Raw genomic sequence first — 19824 nt, 5'->3', positions numbered from 1 at the left:
AACTGTGGGTTAAATAAATCTCTTTTCTGTATAAGTTATCAAACTCATGTATTTCGTTTTAGTGTGGAAAACTGACTAATATACCTTTTTGATCACTCATACTTTGGTGATATCATCCAGGCCAATGTCTTTAAATACCATCTATATACTCATGACTCTCAAGTACATCGTATATTTTTCTCCTAGATCTCTTCATTAAATTGCATATTTCTGTATCCCACTGGCTACTCAACATTTCCTCCTGGAGATCTGATGCACATGGAAACTTAAAATGCCCAGCCTGGAAGAACTGATCCATCTCTAAATGTCTGCTGTATTTACAGGGTATCCTTCCTGAATGAATAGCAATTCCATCTCTCCAGTTGTTCAGACTGAAACGTTGGGAGTATCCTTGACTCCACTCTCTTCATACACACACCTTATCCATCTGCAAATTTTCACTATGTCCCCAATCTGAACACTTTCCACCACTTTTCTGTCAGAAGCAATTCTTATCCAGAACACTGCAACAGTCTCTCTCCTGAGCTCCCTATTTCCATCCTTGCCCTTCTACAGTCTCTTCTTAGCATTTCAGGCAGAGTAACTCTTCTTAAAAGATATATCACATCATGTCCTTCCTTCACTTAGAACCCTCCTGTGTCTCTCTTTCTCAGAGTAAAGACACATTACAAAGGCCTTCAAGACACTACCTAATTAAACCCCCATTACCTCTCTGACCACATCTCTTATCCTCTCATGGGATCACTCCACTGCTTGCTATTTCTAAAATGTGTCACTGAGTTCCTGCCCAGGGGCATTTGCACTTGCTCTTTCCTCTACCAGGAATGCTGTGTCCCCAGAGATCCTTGGGGTTTGCATCCTCACTTCCATCATGACTCAAAGTCACCTCTCAGTTAAGCCTCCCCTGACCTCCTTATGTCAAAGTATGAGTCTCCACCTCCCCTGCTCTAGGTCTATGGAGTCCTCCACAGACTTCTCACCTTCTCCAACCCAACAACACTTACCAATTTATTTTGCTTACTGTGTCCTATGCCCCCACCTCAAGGGATGGGCACATGTATTCAAGGGCAGAGTCCATTTGTTCACTGTTCTATACCTAATGCTTAGAACAACACCTGGCACTTAGTAGGTTACACTTGATAAATATTTGTTGAACAAATAAATTAAATCATAGAATCACAGCTGCTAGCTGAATAACCTTGGTTCTTTTATCAATTGCTTTACTCTGAGATAGAGGTAAAACAGCAGCTTTTCTAGAAGAAATAACAAATCTCCAGAGGCCGCAGCACATCTGAAAAAGCACAGGTGACATGGGACAGAGCTGGGCCCAAAGCAAGACTTCCTTCCAGCCTATGGCTTCCCATGAAATACAGTCACAGACAGGAAGAACAAATAAGTTCAATTATGATCATGAAAATAAATTCTCGGGTTGCTGATTAAGGCGGAATTTAAAACAAGCTAATCCAGAGGGATTTCTTTCCTCAAATATCAATTTTAAAATGAAAGCCCATTCTACCCTAGGCATTAGGCATCCCTTTGTAAGCTTTAAAGTTCCTCAAAAATTTAACTGTTAAACATTAGTTCACCAGTTTTGTATATAAAGACCTGAGGAGGCAGGGGCTGAGGTAGAGGTCTTGGTGGGCTCTGAGCATCTCAGCTTCATCCACCTTCCCCTTCTCTCTGGCCTGAGTCCTCCAGTCCCTCAATTTACAGGTGCTCATGTGAATTCCAAACTAGCCTCATTCTGAATGACATTCTTTCTGCCCTGGAGTGGCCGGAGCCCCCATAAGACAGATGTGATGTCCTCCTGCCTGCTTGGGCCACATGAATTTTGATTTATAAAGCACCTAAGAATCCCTTGGAGAACAGTTTTAGTCCATTTAGAGAATGAACATCTCCTTTAAATAGCCCAGATGATCATTAAATGCTTGCTAATTCTTGGCATCCTCAAACAGAATCACTCTGTCAAATATCAGTTAATCACACCAACTAGTACTTTTAGGGTATCGATATTCTGGTCAAGACACTTGTCTACACACTGTGGAGGAAACAAATACAGGCAGAAAATTCCTGGGATGATGCAGTAAGACATGATAAGACAAACAAACAACACAAAGATGTGTGAAAAGTGCCCAGAAATTGAGGAGAAGAGGGCTTGAGGAATACAGAGCCCGCAGGGCTGGTCAAAGGTGGTCTTATGTGACAACTATAGGGTGGGTGAGCTGAGGACCTGTGTCATAGGAAGGGCATAAACAAGGTGGCTGGTTCATTTACTAGCAGGCAAGTTGCTGAGCACAGACTCACCTTTCAACTTCTGCAAACTCTCACTGAAAAGATCAGTGCAAATGAAAATAACCCACTCATCAAGAATGTGGATTACATCATGCCTTGCTGATAACAGGCATTCCAAATGCACTTATTAACAAATTAGGGGATATTAGAATAAGCTAAAACAGGGCTGCTAGATTAACCACTTAAAAACAAGAAAAAGTGAAAAGGTGAGACCTGCTCTATTGTTAAAAATTTGATCAGATGTGTTTCCTTGATTCTTACTATAAATTAGAGCTAGGAATCAATTCTAAGAACAGAACTGGCATTTCCAGCTTTAGGGGATGCATAGGAAAAAGAAGCAACAAAAATGTGGATGTGAACTGTGTCTCATGATTCCACCCTGGCACATGGGACACATTGAGTGTGTGTGATAAATACATATGAAGCCAAAGGGGCTCGAGGGCAAGAATAAGAGCAAAGCCAGCAAACAGTGATGATGCTATGAAGACTGGAGGGATCAGAGATCCCTAGCACAGCTTCCTTTGCTCGGCTTTTCTACTCTCATTCTTCCTGGGCCTGTGCCTCCCAGATTAGAGCCTACATCTGGGAGAAGTACTCTTGCGTCCTGCAGCGTCACTTCAGGTCTGATAAGCATCTCTTGTGCATGTTGCCCACTTCAACCTGAGATTTGCTCAGCAATTGTGGTTTATTCAAGTCATTAAGCAAAGCAGGCAGGTTCCTGCATAGTCTCCTTGCACCAAAACCTGCCAACAGACCTGAGAAAGCACAGTAGTCAGCACACTTGCTTTAAAAAAGGACAAAAGGGCAGGGGAGCGGGGAGGTAAGAGAAGAGAAGGAACATAGAATCTACTTCACCACAGAAAAAACACTTGCCTAATTCAAAGTAGAACAGGCTCTTCATCTTTCTTGTTAGACAAAGTTCTAAACCAGCAGTCATCAATTTTCTCAGCAGCAATGGTCTCAAACTCTGTCAAGACAGTGGAATCCTGTAGTGAGATGCTCATATATGCATAACCATGTTCAGGAAAGTCTGATTTAATGCCATCCCCTCACACAAGGGTGAAAAAAGAAAACAGGAAGGCACAGTGTTTGGGGATTGCACTGTGGACACTTGCATGAAACCAATAGAGAGCATACATGCTTGGACTGCTCTGTATTTAATCAAATGAATTTAGTCAGTACTGCTACTGCCAAATACCACATACTAAAATAAGGGCCAGTAGCAATAGTTATACATGAACTCTGCTGTCAATTCAAAGGATCTCAAATCTCAGTTCTACCAATTATATGCTGTGAGACCTTGGATTAAGGTGTTTATCCCAAATGAGATGCTACTTACAAAGGCAGCAGCGGGTAGGACATAGTGAGTACCGAGTAATATATTATTAGACTGTTTACAAAGGTAAGGTATCTAATAATAATAATAATGCATTTTACATTACAATAATACAATTAATTGCATTTAATTCTTATAACAACAGTACAAAGGAGTTATTATTAGGAGCATCTTACAGGTGAGGGTTTAGAATCATTTGACTCACACCTTTGATCTTGAATCCCTCCTCTAGAACACCCAACCAGTGTGGTTTTTCCAGACCAGAAGAGCCTCACCTGCTGAGAAGAGCTCAGAAGGCTGTGGTGCACCAAGGGCCGGGTCGAGGTGGCGAGAGTGAGGGACCACTGTCTCTATTTGTTTTAACAGTATTTGGATGAAATACAGGGCACACAGACAGAACACACTGTGTGAGATAACAGCCAGAAAGACCTTCAATATGGCCATGTTAGAGTGGTTTCTTTTGTGCCGGTTTTGGATTGCAAATGTGGAGTATGTATCTATAGGCTGTTTTCCCAAGGTCTCCAAAACAGACCCGGGTAAACCACACACCCCAGGCTGACTCTGCTCAGCTTCAGCTTCTGTTGTTTCAGCTCTGAGCAGTTTCCATGCCAGCATGCAGCCCTTTTGTGTTTTTGCAGCTCCATCCCGGCCCCGTTTGTTTAGGTGTGCTCACTATCTCTAGTTCAGCTGTCTCCGCTGGGGCTAAAATAACACTTGGCTTAAGTACTAAGAAAATGCTGCTATTGGAATTTTGCAGTGGTAGCGTTTTTTTGGAACCAAACTTCCAATTCTGAGTGCTTTGTGTATTTACGGCATTGTTCTTATTAGTCATATCCTATGTACCTCTCCCTGTATCTTGGGCCCTGTGCTTCCCTTCAACCCAGCCACACTCTCTTGTTGGAGGCCCCCTTCCACTTCAGACAGAACAGACTGGGTTCCTTGCCTCTCTACAGTGAAAGGACAATAATAACAATAACAACAGAGAGACAGCAATAACAATAGTGACACAGTCCCTTCATACCTCTTAGAAAGGAATTACAAATGTCTTGGGATCAGTTATAGTCACAGCCCACAAGAAAGCACAGCGCCAACAGCAGGGAAACCAGAGTATAAAACCTGGCAGGAGAACTTGAAGCATTTTCCTCATCTACTTAAAAGAGATACTTTCTAAATTTTGTTTTAAGTCATTGGGAATCCCAGGGTCAAAGAACATATGAATTTTCTGAGTTTTATTTTTATCACGCCAACACAGGGAGCAGGACCACATTTTCTGCACAATTGATCAATAAACAGTAGGTACAGTTATTATCATCAACTAACCTTTAGAGGTACCATTATTATCATCATCTAACCTTTAGAGGAAAAGAAATCTCTTGCTCCAGTTTCTCCCCACATCTACCTCTAACAGCTCTAGGACTTAGCCTCCCCAAGACCCAGATCAATGTGGTTTGATACCATCTGAATGTCAAAAATCACAGGACCACCCAAGTGGGCACAAACAAGAGCACTTATTTAAAAGGTTCTTTTCAGGTTAATGAAAACTCCTCAAGGAACCAAGGTAATTCCTGGGTTAGCCACTTCCAACATAAATCCACTCAGACTCCCACTCCCATTTAAGGAAAATGTGCAAAGTCCCTGTGATTCTAACCCAGAGTAAAACATGAGGTCTGATAAGTCATGGACACAACCCCAAGTCTCCTAGATCCTTGAGGACTCGAGTTCGCATGGAACAAGCTGGACATCCCATCTCCCTTGAGACCCAAGTCAGGCAGTAAGTCAATTGCCACTAACAATTAAACTGAAAACTGTGGAAATGAGGTGTTTTCATAAACTACTTTTTCTCCTGGTCATCCCAGCACATTTCCTTACATTTAAAAAAAAAAACAAAAAAACTACTATTTTTCCTCTTAGTTCTCTTACAATACAATATTTCATAAAATTTCCTATGCTGAAAATAAAATTTCATCCTAACAACATCAACCTCCTCTAGTAAAAGCCTAATGTGTGCTGCTTTCTGATTAGGCAGGACACAAATGCTTCCCCTTGACACCAGTATAAAGAGGTTCTCTACACATACGACTTTCTGATTCTCTGCAGAGCCTCCTAAATGGAATAAGAAATTTAATGCAGATCATTTGTCTTAAGAGGCTAAGAATCAGAAAGAGAACAAAAGTGTTTGTCGGGGATAGATTTTTTTCCTTCTGTGTAACATTACTCAACATTCAATGTCACCTGGGTACCCACAACTTCCTGGGCTCTATCTGGGTAACACTCCAATCAGTGGCATCATTCCCAGGATTGTGGAACCCTTGGAAACTAGGGCGAGATGTCACTGCAACTCAGGAAATAAGAAAGTTACACATCTACTCTGTACTTCCTGGTGATGATCAAACATGGAACAGACATCCAACACTTACCAGTAAAGGTATAAGGCACAAGATATTTACAAAAAAACTTTTTAGACTGAAGACCTGAGGAAATGTGGAGACTTTTTTATTTTTTATTTTTCTTTCTTTTTTCTCAATATGTATATTTAAGTTACCAACACAGTGTGTTTGACTTCTGAAATAATGTGACATGAGCACTCTTACCCTGGTCTCTTTCCATTATCAGGATTTCTATAATAAGTTCAAGAACAGACGCTGGTCATTAAGTCAAGGAGGATACTCGGCATCAATATCAGCTAGAGAAATTCTCAATTTCCCAAGATGCGTACTCTTTAGTACTTCACTCTTCTAAGCCACATGGATCAAGTATCATGCAGTTCATTTCTACATTGGGGCATGAATGGCCCATGAAATGATCCCTTTAAAAATTCTACTGAGCAAATACATGGACTCAAAAAACAATTTTTTATAGCATTTTCTATATTTAATTTCTCTCACTAAAACAGCTAAAGAATTAAGGACCCCAATTAATCCCTTTTACATTACACCACAGACTTAATTTCAATTTAAATGTGACACAATTAAATATAACATGAAGGATTGCTGTTTTGACTTCACGGCTAAAGCAATAAAAATCCCACGGGCAGGGGAGAAAAACGTGTTTGCCTTAGTCCATGTGGTTTCTCCATTACCCCTCCCCAAAACCGCTCTCTCTGACATGAACGGTGGTCTCCCTACTATTGCATCCCACTGTGGATTTCAGTCCTCACCTTAATTGACTCAGTGGCATTCACCACAGTTGACCATTTCCGCTTCTCACAACACTCTTCCCTTGGAGGCCTGGACAGGGAAGTCTCTCTGCTGTTGCTCTACCTCTCTTGCATGCCTTTCCAGACTCTGACTCCAACTCCTCCCTTGCCTGACCTCTAAATGTGACAATTCTTCAGGGTACAGGACAGAAATCCCTTTCCTTCTGAACCTATGCTCTCCTCCAAAGTGATCTCATGCATTCTCATGGCTTTAAACACCAAGCTGGCAACTCCCAATTTTATAAGCTCAGTCCAGACCTACTTTCTCACTCCAGACTCACCTATTTAATTACCTACTTGTCATCTCTAAGGATGGCTCACAGGCATCGAAACTTAAGTCTTCAGCTGAACTCTGGATCCCCTGTCAATGGCTTTCCATCTACACTGCTGCCACCATGGGACTCCTGGGGGTACCGCCTCCTCCCATGCCCATTTTTCCATCTGTATCCTCACCCTGCTCTAATACGAGGCCTACTGTCTCTTGATGTTGGACATCAGCCTCACAGCTATCGCCATCCTTTCTCCACCAACAATCAGAGAGACCTCCTCAAAGCATAAGTCTGATTGTGTAACTTCCTCCCTGACCTTAAAACTCTCCAAAGTTTACACTGAGGATTCATAACAAAGACCATGATCTTGGAAAGTGATGGTATAAACTCTTAGATAAGATTTTGTGGTGTTGCTCTTTTTTGTTCATGTAAAACTCCAATTTTTTACATTTGTATGCCCCTTGCTAAAATGTACACATTTGTCCCCACCCAAATTCATGTTGAAATTTAATTGCCATCATAACAGCTTTAAAAGTTGATACCTTTAAGAGGTGATTCAGCCATAACAGCTCTGCCCTTTGTCAATAATGTATTTATTGTGGGAGAAGGCTCAAAATCACCTGAGTGAGTTCCTTATAAAAGGACAAGTCCAGCCCCCTGTGTCTCTCCCTCCCACTCTCTCTGCCCAGCCACCATGAGCAGACACAAGAAGAGGCTCTCACCAGATACTAATCCCTTGATCTCAAAATTCCCAGGCACCAGAACTATGAACCAAATAAGTTTCTATTCCTTCTATATTATCCAGGCTGTGATATTCTGTTATAACAGAACAAAGTGGGTGAAGACCCTCCCATGTAGCACCCACCCAGAGCCATCCACCTATGTCTCCAGCATTCTAGAAAGGTCATTTGGCTGCCCCTTCTCTACCTTCTTCAGAGGAAACTACTTCTGTGGCCTTCATTACAATGAATTAATGCTATCTGTTCTTCATACCACACTCATTGGCTCACCAAGATGGATAATTTTCTTAACTAAACCAAACCCTTCAAATGTTCCCATAAGTTAATTAGACCAGTTTCTAATAATTAAGGATATCCTAGAGTCACCTGAAGTCAGGAGTCCAATTCTAGTGTCTCGATTCCCAAGAGAGTGTTAATTAACAAGTGAGAATGAAGTGCACATAGCACTCCAGATTACGCTGTCCCCATGAATTGTCCCCAGTGTCTAAGATGACACAGGAACTATTACTTCTACTCATGGGTTTTGAATCGATCTGGATAACTAATCTCCTGGGGAAATTTAGTCAAAGAGAATGATTCAGAGACTTCAAAGAGAAAAAAATGTGACAACATGAGCAAAGTATTATGGTTACAGACTCAAAAGAGAAAAGGGCCTTTATCAGGTTTAACGTCTTACCAGGAAAGATGCATTAATGTATTTGGAATTAACAAGGACAGGCTGTGGTGGGCAGTTAAGCCTGGTACAGCGTCACCTGCACTGACTCAACAGGGAAACTTCACCCTGGAGAGAGACGATCGAATCCATTTTCAAGACACAGTCCTAAGTTTGTCCCTCTACCTAGAACAAGTGTCTACACTAATAAACAGTCCAAGAAAGTCACATCCTTGAAATGCTCAGCCCCTCTGAAAGCTTATTCTGTTTTCTAATGTCCAAGGACACTTCTCCTTAGGGTGCGGAATCAAGCCTCTGTGGAGGGACAGAAAGTTGTTTCAGCTTCCTGGATGATCTAAGATTCCTCTTTGGGATTGAAAAGAGAAATTCTAGACCTAAAATTAGGATCCACTAGTATTTTGAACACTTCAGCAAATTCTAGCAGAACAGACAGAACTACTCTCACAGAGCCTCCCTGCTACTAGAAGGTCTTGCACTCTGCACCCTGTGGCAACACGGCTAGACATCGGCTAATTGCATCAGCTGACCCGAGCCTCCTGACACCTTCTAAATGCCAGGCATGAGTTTTAAAATGCATGCTTCTTGGCACACAGAGGCACTCAGAAAACACTGGTGAGTGTTACCATGAAGGAATTCCCACACATCATAGCTTTTGCTTCCTGAACATAAAAAAGAAAAAAAAAGAACTGTTCATTGTTTAATTTGAAGTGTTGGGAGGATGGGGAAAAGCAGGGCATAAAAAATTAATTTCACTAAATTCAATATCATTCCCACCTCTTTTTGAGGGATTAAACCAAGAGACTTCTTGGAGGGATTTTTTTTTTTTTAAGAATATTTAATGGCATTTCAGTCTATTTTCTCTTCTTTACTATGCCTAAATTTCCCTTGAACCCTGTCCTGGTAAATCTCACTTAGCCTGGCTGAAGATGCAAGGAAGAAAACCTTCCAGATCCTCTGATGGGTGAGAAGGTGAGTCTAGCCAGGGCCAGACATCCTCACCTATGCTTCTTTACCAGGGACCACTTAAGACAGGACACCAGCCCTACACTGTTCTTATGTAATCAAGAGTCAGCCTCCATGGGGAGGAAGCCATGGTGAGGAGACAGGAGAAAGACCAACTAAATCTTCTACCACATCAGTCGCCACCAGGCCTGCCTCCACCCACATTTTCATTAGCGGCACTCACATGTTCTTGTTTGCTGCTCCCAGGATGCTCAGGGCTGGCTTAGGAATGTCTTAGTCAGTGCTGCTATACCAAAATACCACTGTTTTCCTCCCCACTGGTTACTTACAAAAAACAGAAATTTATTGCTCACATTTCTGAGGTTGGAAAGTCCAAGATCAAGGCACCAGCTTGTGAAGCCTGCCCTCTGCTTCCAAGATGGCACAGTCACTGCATTTCTCACATGACAGAAGGCTGGGAAGAGTAAGAGGGAAAGCAAGAAGGACAAACCCTCCTCTGCACTGCTTTTGAAAGGTCATTGATTCTCTCAACCTCATCACCTTCTAATGGCCCCAGTCCTTAATACTATCACATTACGCTCCAACATACAAATTTAGGCAGGACACATTGAGACCACATTGAGGAGACATTTCTGTGGACAAGGACACTAGGCCCAACTTGGGCTCCTACAAGGAGTCCTGACTGATGGCCTCCATGCCAATTCCATGGAACATGGAATAGCAATGAAATATCAAATTCTTTTGTTGGAAAAGATACTCAAGTTGCTCCTCTAAGCATTTATTCAGTATATTTAAGGAGCAAGAGAAGAACCTGGGGCTTTTTTAAACACTGGTAATTCCTGGTACCAGAACCTGGAATCCACCCTCAGCAATTCTCCCTTTCCCCTCACTGCTCAAATTAAAGCCATCTATACCAAATCCCTCCAGTCTTAGTGACAGCAATGTCCATCTTCCTGTCTTCTAAAGATCTCTCCACTTCCTCAAGGGTCTCACCCATCAGTTATGCTCTCTTTTCATTATATTTTCTATAATTCCAGTTTAATGGCTTTTCCTCCTCTTCCTCCACAAAAAAAAGCATAGTTATGCCTTACTCATCTAAGTAAAAGCAACAGACAATTTCCCTCTTGTTTTCACAGACTTAGCTATTCAAAGTCATCAATTCACAGTCCTCCTCTTCTTACAAGTGGACCTTTCTATGGGGTCAGTAGCATCTGACATGGTGGCCCACTTCCTCCTCTCTGAAACTCTCCTTGTCTGGCTTTGCTGGCATCCCTCACTCCCAGCTGTCTTCCTGTCTCTTTGGCAGCTCACAGTAGACATGATCTCACTACACCCCTCTTTCTTCAAGGTCTGGCTCCAGTCAGAGTGGCTCTTTTGTAGCAATCTTTGTACAGTATGGCCCGAGGGGCACCTTCCCAAGATTGAAAAACTAGACTAACTCTCGCAGAAAACTGGAATTGGGTTGAGAGCAGTCAGATTGCTGACTTCCTCCACAGGGAGGTGTAAACTCAGGACCTGTGAGTTAGTCACTGCACACAGTGGCAGAGGAAGATGAAGTTTAGATAGCCAAGAAGCTCTGCTGAGGTATGAGGACCCCAGCATGATGGAAGCTCTGCCCTCCTAGAGACTTTCAGGCTCCCACTTCCACAAGGTTGGGCGCCTTGGGTCGAGACACCTTTCAAAGTATCTTCTAGACTGCACTAGGTTGTGTTGCTCTCAATGGCCTGCAACCCCAGGAACCTTGATGACCCCACCATTCCTTCACCTATTCTCCTATGATCTCCTCTTTCTGTAGCTGCAAGGATCATGAGAGCCCATCCTGGACTCCTTCTCTCTTTGAGGTCTGCATACTTTCCCTTGGTGACCTCCACCATGTGCACAACATTAACCACCACCTGTGGGTGGACAAGACCTTAAGTCACCAGACCAGACCAGACCTCTCTTCCAGATTCCCAGCCTGTGTATCCTGGAATACTGCTCACCTCTGCTGAGATGTCCCCCAAGCCCCTGACAATGAATGATTCCAAAACTGAACTGAACTCAAAGCTAGAGTTCACAAATGGTTTGCACATTGATCATCATCCCCATTATTCACCCAGCCACCTAAGTCAGAAATCCGAGTTGAGCTCCACTCTTCCCTCTGTGTCTCCCTCCACAACACTGCAATTACTGCATCTCAATGAGTCTCCATGGACTTTGCTGTGTTTGAGACTTCGTGTCCCTTCATCTGCATGCTGTATGGCCTTCTTATCTCCTAACACTTCAATCCTCTGCTTCTAAGACACAAGTCTGGTTGAATTATCTCCTATTTCTTTCAAGACAAAGTTCAAACTTCTTGGAACAAGAATCATCTGATATGATCTCTCCTACCTATCTTGCCAGCCTCATCTTTTACCACTTCCCAAAAGGGCACTTAAACTCCATCCATACCAAACAACTTGCACTTTCCTGAGATCCCAAACTTTCCCCTGCCTCCCAGCCTTCACTTTGGATGACCCACCACTCCCTGCAAAGTCTGTCCTATTTCTTTGAAGGCTAACTCCCACTAATTCAGTCCAGTCTCCCCTCTTCCAGGAAGCCCTCCTTGAATGTCATCTAATACTCACCCACCTGAAATTTGGGCTCTGAATTATAGCCTTTGTATTCATGTGTGTGTGTGTATGTGTGTGTGTTGATAGTGCTAGGGATTGAACCCAAGGTTCCTTGCATGCAAGCAAGAACTCTACCACAGTGATGCAACCCTATCCCATCCCAATTCCATATATCTTCTGTGAAACTATTTCACAGGTCTTGGTAATTCTATCTTGTATCTTTTCCACAAGACCATAAGTTCCCTGAGAGAAGAGATGTTGTCTTTCTTATACAGTCATATATAACTTAACAACAGGAATGCGTTCTGAGAAATGCATCGTTATGTGATTTTGTTTTTGTGAGAACATCATAATGTGCATTTACACAAACTAAGACAGTTATAGTGTCACTATGCAATATCACTTTATGGGACCACTGCCATGTATGCCGTCTGTTATTGACTGAAATGTTGTTATGTAGCACATGGCCATATTTTGTATTCACAATGCCTGCTATTCAAAAAGACTTTTTGGATATCTTGTACTGAAGCACCCAGCAGGGAATTAATGACAGAAAAAAAAAAAAAAAAAACCTGAAAATCTCCAGAATCAGAATGTATTTCTTTTCTTCTGATACAGCTTTGAAAATGAGAAGAGAAAGATGAAGGGTTTTTTTTTTTTTTTTTTTTTTTTTGGCCATTGATTTGCAAGAGCTCTGGGGCATTTTCTTTCTCTTGTATAAGATTCCCCAAAAAGGTTGTTCTCTACATGCATTTATTTAAAGAGTGGTCTTGCCCTGCACAACGCTGACCCAGGACTGCAGAACATGGATCAGCAGAAAGTACTGCCACCACCTGAAATTATTCTAACTCGGAACAAAACAAAACAAAACAAAACAAGGCCTCTTCTCTCAACGAATCTAAGATCCTAAAGGCTTGGTAGCATAGGTCATGCATATCTGTCACAGGATTCCAAAGTGCTCCCAATCTGGTCTTAATGCACCGTGTAACCTCCTGCCCATTGACAAAGGTGGCTTTGGTGACTTTCTAACCATAGAAGATTCTGCTGACCATATCTCCTGCTGGTTTTGACCGAGCAAATTGCAAGATTGGGGAAGCCCACGTAACAAGGATCTGAGAGTACCTTCCAAAGCAACTAGGAACTGAGAACTTCAATCCAAAAAGCCTCAAGAAACTGCCCATGCAAAAGTGATCACGCATTATGAGAGCTTGGAAGTAGATCCTTCCCCAGCTAAGCTCACAGAGAGCTAGGCAGTGGGTTCTGGTAAGATCCCAGCCCTACAAACAACTGATTATAAGTCTAAGAGATCCTGAAGGAGAGGACTCATCTCAGCCACATACCACAGAAAATGGGAAAATAAACATTGGTTTTATGTGTAGTAATTTGTTTTTTTTTTTTGCAACAATAACTAATACAATTTACTTTCTCCCTATTGAAAGCCTAGTACCTAGCCAGACCAAAAAAAAAAAAAAAAAAATAGAAACTTTTCTTTCTTTCAGCAGGTTGGTCAGAAAGCCATCATTCACTGAATGTTTAAAAATCAAATACTCTGTTAAGAGCCAGGCTTTTAAATCATTTTAGAATTCTAAAAGGCTAAGTCTAAAAGAATCCACACAAGATACTGTATAAAACAAGAGGAAAAAGGAAACAAAGTTAAACTTATAAGGGCCCCTGGAGAAAATCTGCAGGCTCCATTGGTTTATTTAACTTTTAAATCTTATTAAATTTGCTAGATGCATGTTAGCATTCATGGTTCATTTACTTTTATTCTGACTTCTATAAATAAGCACTGTATGAGTCCTGATAAATGACTTAAAATCCCGCTTGACTTCAATACAGAAATTAGCATGTTATTCTTGAAAATTCTATCCACAGTAAAGAGTGAAACCCCAGCTTTAGGCCAGGCCAACCTCTCCTCCCCAGCACCACCCCCAGCGTCTGCACCCCTCCCTGCCATCTCTCTCTTTGGTTCTGTGTTTTTAAAGTCTGGCATTCTCTCAAATTGCTTAGATCTGGCTCCTTTGTAAAAACAAACAGCAGCTACCTGGGGCTCTTTATTCTCACTCATTTACATTCTTTCCTTGCCAAGGGTCAGGGGATGTCAGAGTTGGTGGCAGACTGTCAAGTCCAGCATAGGATAGCCCTTATCTACCAATGCAGTGGCTTCCTGCCTCTGAGCGTGCCAGCATTTATTTCTCTAAAATTATACACGGAAACATATGTAACTGCCACAAACCTGAAACTAATAAATCTAAACGACAGTCCAGAAGAGTGAACACAAGTAGACAAGAGCCCAAAGCTCATAGAGAGGCAGGCAGTGGGTTCTCAGAAGTTATCATCTTGGAGAACAAGGACAAATTTGATATTCCATGAGGTTCAATCATGCAGAACACATATATACTTCTTTTTTTCTTTTTTCTGTTTTTATTTGTTGTGTTTAGATACACACGGCAGTAGGGTGAATTCTGACATATTATACATACATGGGATGCAACCTATTATAATTTTGACCCCATTCTTGTGGTTGAACATGATGTGGAGTTACACTGGTCATGTATTCGTATATGAGCATAGGAAAGTTATGTCCGATTCATTCCACTGCCTTTCCTACTCCCACCCCACCTTCCTTTCTTCCTCCTTTGTCTAATCCAATGATCTTCTATACTTCACCTCCCTATCCTCCCTTGTTATGGGTTAGCATCCACATATCAGAGAGAACATTCCATCTTTAGTGTTTTGGGATTGGCTTATCAGAATGCATATTTAAATAATTAGGAACCTATACTAAAGTATAGCTTTCCATTAATCAAAAATCTCTCCTCTGCCCTGATAGCCAGAATAATTAGGGTCATCTAAATTTGTGTGTCCACTAACAACATGTTTGAGTCCCCAAGAAGATTAAAACTGGCTGTTGGGGGTGCTTTAGTTTGGGCAGAGTTTGTGCCCCAAGGGTTCATGTGCTGGAGGTTTGGTCCTCACTGTGATGATGTGGGAAGTGCCAAGATCTTTAAGAGATGGGGTCTCATGTGAGATGACTAAGGTCACTGAGGGTGCTGTACTCAAAAGGGATTACAGTAGTTACCACGGGATCCTGAGTTAGTTTTTTTGAGAGGGTTGTAATAAAGAGAGCAAAGCTGTCTGGTGATGTGATCTCTTCCTCTTGCTAGTGTTCTGCTATTGTGATGGCATCTGTCATGAGGACTTACCAGAGCAGAACAGAGCCATTACTAATGCCATGCCCTTGAGCTACCAGAACTATGAGCTGACTCAACATTTTTTCGTAATAAAGTTACCAAACCGCAGGTATTTTGTTACAGTAATAGAAACTGACTAATACAGAGGACCAAGAAAAAAACTTACACAATACAATAGTTTGTGGTCCTCCAAATCGCAACCCTTCCCAATAAGATTTTATTACTTAGTATTACATTAGGAAGAAATTAAACTCAATCTTTCTTCAGGTAGAGAGGAGCAAAAATGAAAAAAAAAAAAATAAAAGTTGAGAAATACTCTTTTAGAAGCTTAGAATTCTGGATGAACACATAGGGAAGAAAACAAGCACAGGAAGAGCACAGTGAAACCTGGTAGACACTAAAAGAAATACCCAAATTACAATCTAATAACTGGATCCATTTGTGCATTAAAATAAGAGAAGAACTAGAGAGATCCCAATGGTAGGTTATGACACAGCATTAGAAACTTGGAACTTGAAGGCAGAGACTTGTATTGAGTCAGCTCCTAATACATGCTATTAGCTGTGCAACCTTAGAGAAAAGTACTTGTTATTTGAGTTCCTTTTCCTTTCTTTGTAAAAAGAGAATGGGGTCATTGCTAAAGTTAAATAAGATAATATTAGCGAGGCCCTTCACAATAAGAAAATGCTATCCAGCTGGAAGGCAACAGCACCTGCAGAATTGTTAGGACTCTGGCAAGCTCTGCATGGCCAGATGACAGCACCAAGTCCAAGGCTGCCACCACTGTGAACTACTGCTGCAATATGGTGTTAGGGGCTGAGTCTTTAGTCTTCAAGATGGAGAGTGAAGGGACTGCTCATTAAGAATAGCATGTCCCATAAAGAAAAAAATAGGAGTGATCCAATGTGACTTATCTATTTTAAGGGGCTCATCAGACATATTGAGACCATAGAGATGTATTGAGGGAAAAAATATACTTATCTTCCTCCTTCTCTTATTAATTAAGCCTACACTTAGAATTATCTGGGGTGTTTCTGAAAATTTTTGAAAAATGTGTGGACTGGACCTGGAAGACTGTGGGAATTCCACAAATGCTTACAGAATGCATGCTCACTGAGAAAGCTGCAGTGACACATGCATCCTGATACAGTACTGGTGGGACTGAAAACTAGTTTAGCAATAGGGAAAGCCAGCTATTAATATAAACCAAGTCCTTCTTGTTTTTGTCTATTTTAATCTTTAATGTACATGCTTTTTGTTCAGGAATTTTATGTCTATGAACCCATCCCAAGGAAACAGACAGAGGAACAAAAAGTATACACAAGGATGCTCTTGACGGTTTTATTTCTGGACATTGTACCATTCAGGTTAACTTGGCTCACTCTAAACACACATGAAACACTTGTACTCTGTGGATCCATGTTATGGGCAGGAATCTCAGGTAGGTAAACAAAAGAAACCATAAATCAAAACAAGATGCTATAAAAAGTCAGGTGTCATCTCAATGAATTAATTTTCAAAAAGTTGAGAACCCACCAACTGATTCAGGTCTGGTTAGGTCAGACCTCAGCCTTCCATCATTCAACTAGTCTCAAAACCAAAGGGCAGATAATTAGCAATCAAAGCATCTTAAAGGAACAGGTGACATTACAGACTGATGCAGGATAGGAAGAAAGACAACAATATTGACCTCACTGGCTTTCTTTTTAAACTCCCTGTTGTCTTGAGTCAAGACTCTCTGGGATTGCAACTCATCACCAATCTAAGATTTTACACTACAAATGACTAGCATTCACAAGAGATGAATTGTTCACTTAAAACCCCACTGAAAACCTGCTGAAGTCATTGCAAGTCCTCTATACATCCTACCTCCTGTGGGCTACAAGATGCAAGAAAAGGGCTCATTTTAAAGGGGGGTGTTTTCCATACAAAAGGCAAAATTGTAGACTCTCAGACTTTTAGTATCGATGATCCAAAATATAAGAATAATAACCAAGAGGACAAAAGAACATTTTTATCAAATGCATGCATCAAGTACTATTAAACCTCTACTCACCAAATGAGTCAGACATCATAGCTAATCAGCCAAGTGTGGAGAATCTGTGGATGATATATAAGCAACCAATATATAATGATAAGCAGCATACATATAGTGCCTGACATTTCTCAAAGATGTTCACATATGATTTATCATTTGATCCTCATTCTAACCCCATTTAGTAAGCAAAAGAAGATTTAACGAAGACAGGCACAGAGATCTAGGCCAGCTGACTTGTCCACGTTTACAGAGTCTATTCACTGTGGAAAGCATCATTTTTCAAATCCATTTTGAAAAAATCTTGCCATTTTCTTCATGCTTTGCCACATGGAGATAGCACACACCGGTTCTATAAGTGTGATGGGAGTGCATGACAAGGCAGGATGGAGAGGTGTCTGGCATAGATCCAGGACCCAGGCTGCTCACTTCCAACTCCCAGAGCATCACCATTGCCTACTGGGTAGTGTGATTTGGGATAAATAATTAAAGCACTCTGTGCATCAGTTTCCTCATCTGCCAAGTAGTCCTAGCCATAGGATGATTATGAGCATCTTATGAAGTACTGACCTCAGTGACTGACCCGAAGCAAGAGGTTCAATTAAGGTAAGCTACGGTCATTATGAGGGACACTGATTGACAGAGTAATTAGGACAATTCTGAGTATCCCAAATAAGCTACAAATATACTGAGTCCGAATGCGTCAAGTGTGTGTTAAAAGCTGCTGATGAGGCTCAGAACATACTACCCCCAAATATGGTATCTTAGCACACCAAATGTTTTAAGCTGAAGGAATCTGAGAAAATGACAGAAGTAAAACAGTGTGACCATCCCTCATCCTTCTCTGAAGCAGGACATAAGACCCAGGAAGGATTTTCCAACCTTACCCTGAAGTAGGCCATAAGACCCTCATGTGAGAGCTACTTTCCTATACTCAGAAGAAGGAACATCCTTCTCTCTGCAGACCCAGGGACACACATAGAGAAAAATCTGGACCCACAGGCATCACTCATTTCCCCAGTATATTGCCGTTAGATTGCACCCCTCTGTCCAATCATCTCTCTCCATTGGCCATCCACTCTTCATCAAGCTCAGCATAAAAATACTCAAGTGTAGTCATTTCTTTGAGTCTTCATTCCATTAAGAAGATGTCCCCATGTCATGTAAGCTTATAGGTTTCCTCTTGTTAACCCACCTTTTGTTACAAGGGCCTCAGCCATGATGAACCAAAGATGGGTCAGAGAAATGATATTTTTCTTCTCCTATATTACATTAGTTTCCTGCTGCTGCTGTAGCAAAATTACTATAATTAGTAGATTTGAATTACACAAATTCATTATTTCACAGTTCTGGAGATGGGAAGTCTGAAGCAGGGAGTGTTGGCAGGGGTGCACTCCTTCTGGAGGCTCAAGGGAAAGGCCATTCCCTGGCTGCTTCTAACCTTTCTCTGACTAGTTGGCTTCTGGCTCCTTCTGCCATCTTTGAAGCACATCTTGCCAACCTCTACCTCCATTCATTGCCTCCTTCTTCCCCTGCTTCTCTCATCACATAGCATTCTCTGTCCCGACTCTCCTGACTCTACCTTATAAAGATCTGAGTGATTACAGTGTTCCCATCGGGATAATCAGGAAAATGGCCCCATCTCAGGAACCTTAAGTTACAACTTAAGGAGGTAACCAACTGAAATGATGAATGCCTGGGTGACAGGTACGCAAATTACCCTGGTTTGATCACTGTACCTTGTACACGTGTCAAAAGCACACTACACCCCATCCATACCTACGATCATTATATGCCAACTGAAAATTTTAAAAATAGTCATACAAATTCACAAACTATTGAATAAGACAGCCAGGTTTAAACAGTAATTCAAATGACATCAGACTACATCACTGAAGGCTAATGAGAAGTATACACCAAGTGCTACGGGGGTAACAGAGGATGGGTTGTTTATCTGAACCAAGAAAGGAAGAGAATCCTCAGGAAGAAAGTGGTGTATGTCTACCATGCCAGAATACGCCACCTAATAACAGGACCGACGGAGACCAAGAGATTGCATGAAAAGATAGAAATGTTGCATGGGCTGGTGGGAATGGAGCCTGGCAAAAAAAGGGAGAATAAAATGTACAAATAACATGTTAAAGGAGGGACATTAAGGGCATCTTGTAAAGGGCTACAGCAAAGGAGAGGGTTTTAACAGAATTAAAATCCATCCAAGGCTGCTGAACCCATCATTCAGATTTATGTGCTATTACTGCAGTGGCAAGTGGAGAATGGACCGCAGAAGGGAGACCTCAATTTAAAATAGTCCACAGTTAATTTTTTTTAAAAAACAGGAAAGATTAAATTAAGAATGAAAATAAAAGCAAAGATGGATCTGAGAGACACTTTCAAAATAAAATCAACAAGACCAAACGGTAAATTGAATATAAAAGAGAAACAAAAGAAACACTGAAATGACTAACTCAGGCAACAGTGGATGCTGATGTCACTAGTTAATTCAAACATCAGGCAGAGGGAACTGTTTATGGAGGA

At 41.5% G+C, this 19824-nt stretch overlaps 1 protein-coding gene across 2 annotated transcripts in view; it reads right to left on the bottom strand.

The window, feature by feature from the left end:
• Lypd6 (LY6/PLAUR domain containing 6) overlaps positions 1–19824 on the bottom strand; it is a 136175-nt gene that overhangs the window by 89342 nt on the left and 27009 nt on the right. Inside the window, exon 2 of one of the 2 annotated variants that reach the window (XM_047545712.1) lies at positions 17311–17354. The exons of the other annotated variant lie outside the window; for it this stretch is intronic. The gene's annotated coding sequence lies outside the window, so the exon portion shown is untranslated. The remainder of the gene's footprint in view (positions 1–17310; positions 17355–19824) is intronic. 2 annotated transcript variants of the gene reach the window in all.

This window comes from Sciurus carolinensis, chromosome 3 (genome assembly GCF_902686445.1).
Source record: "Sciurus carolinensis chromosome 3, mSciCar1.2, whole genome shotgun sequence".
In the NCBI taxonomy this organism is placed as follows: domain Eukaryota; kingdom Metazoa; phylum Chordata; class Mammalia; order Rodentia; family Sciuridae; genus Sciurus; species Sciurus carolinensis.
This window is presented reverse-complemented; position numbering and strand designations above follow the sequence as displayed.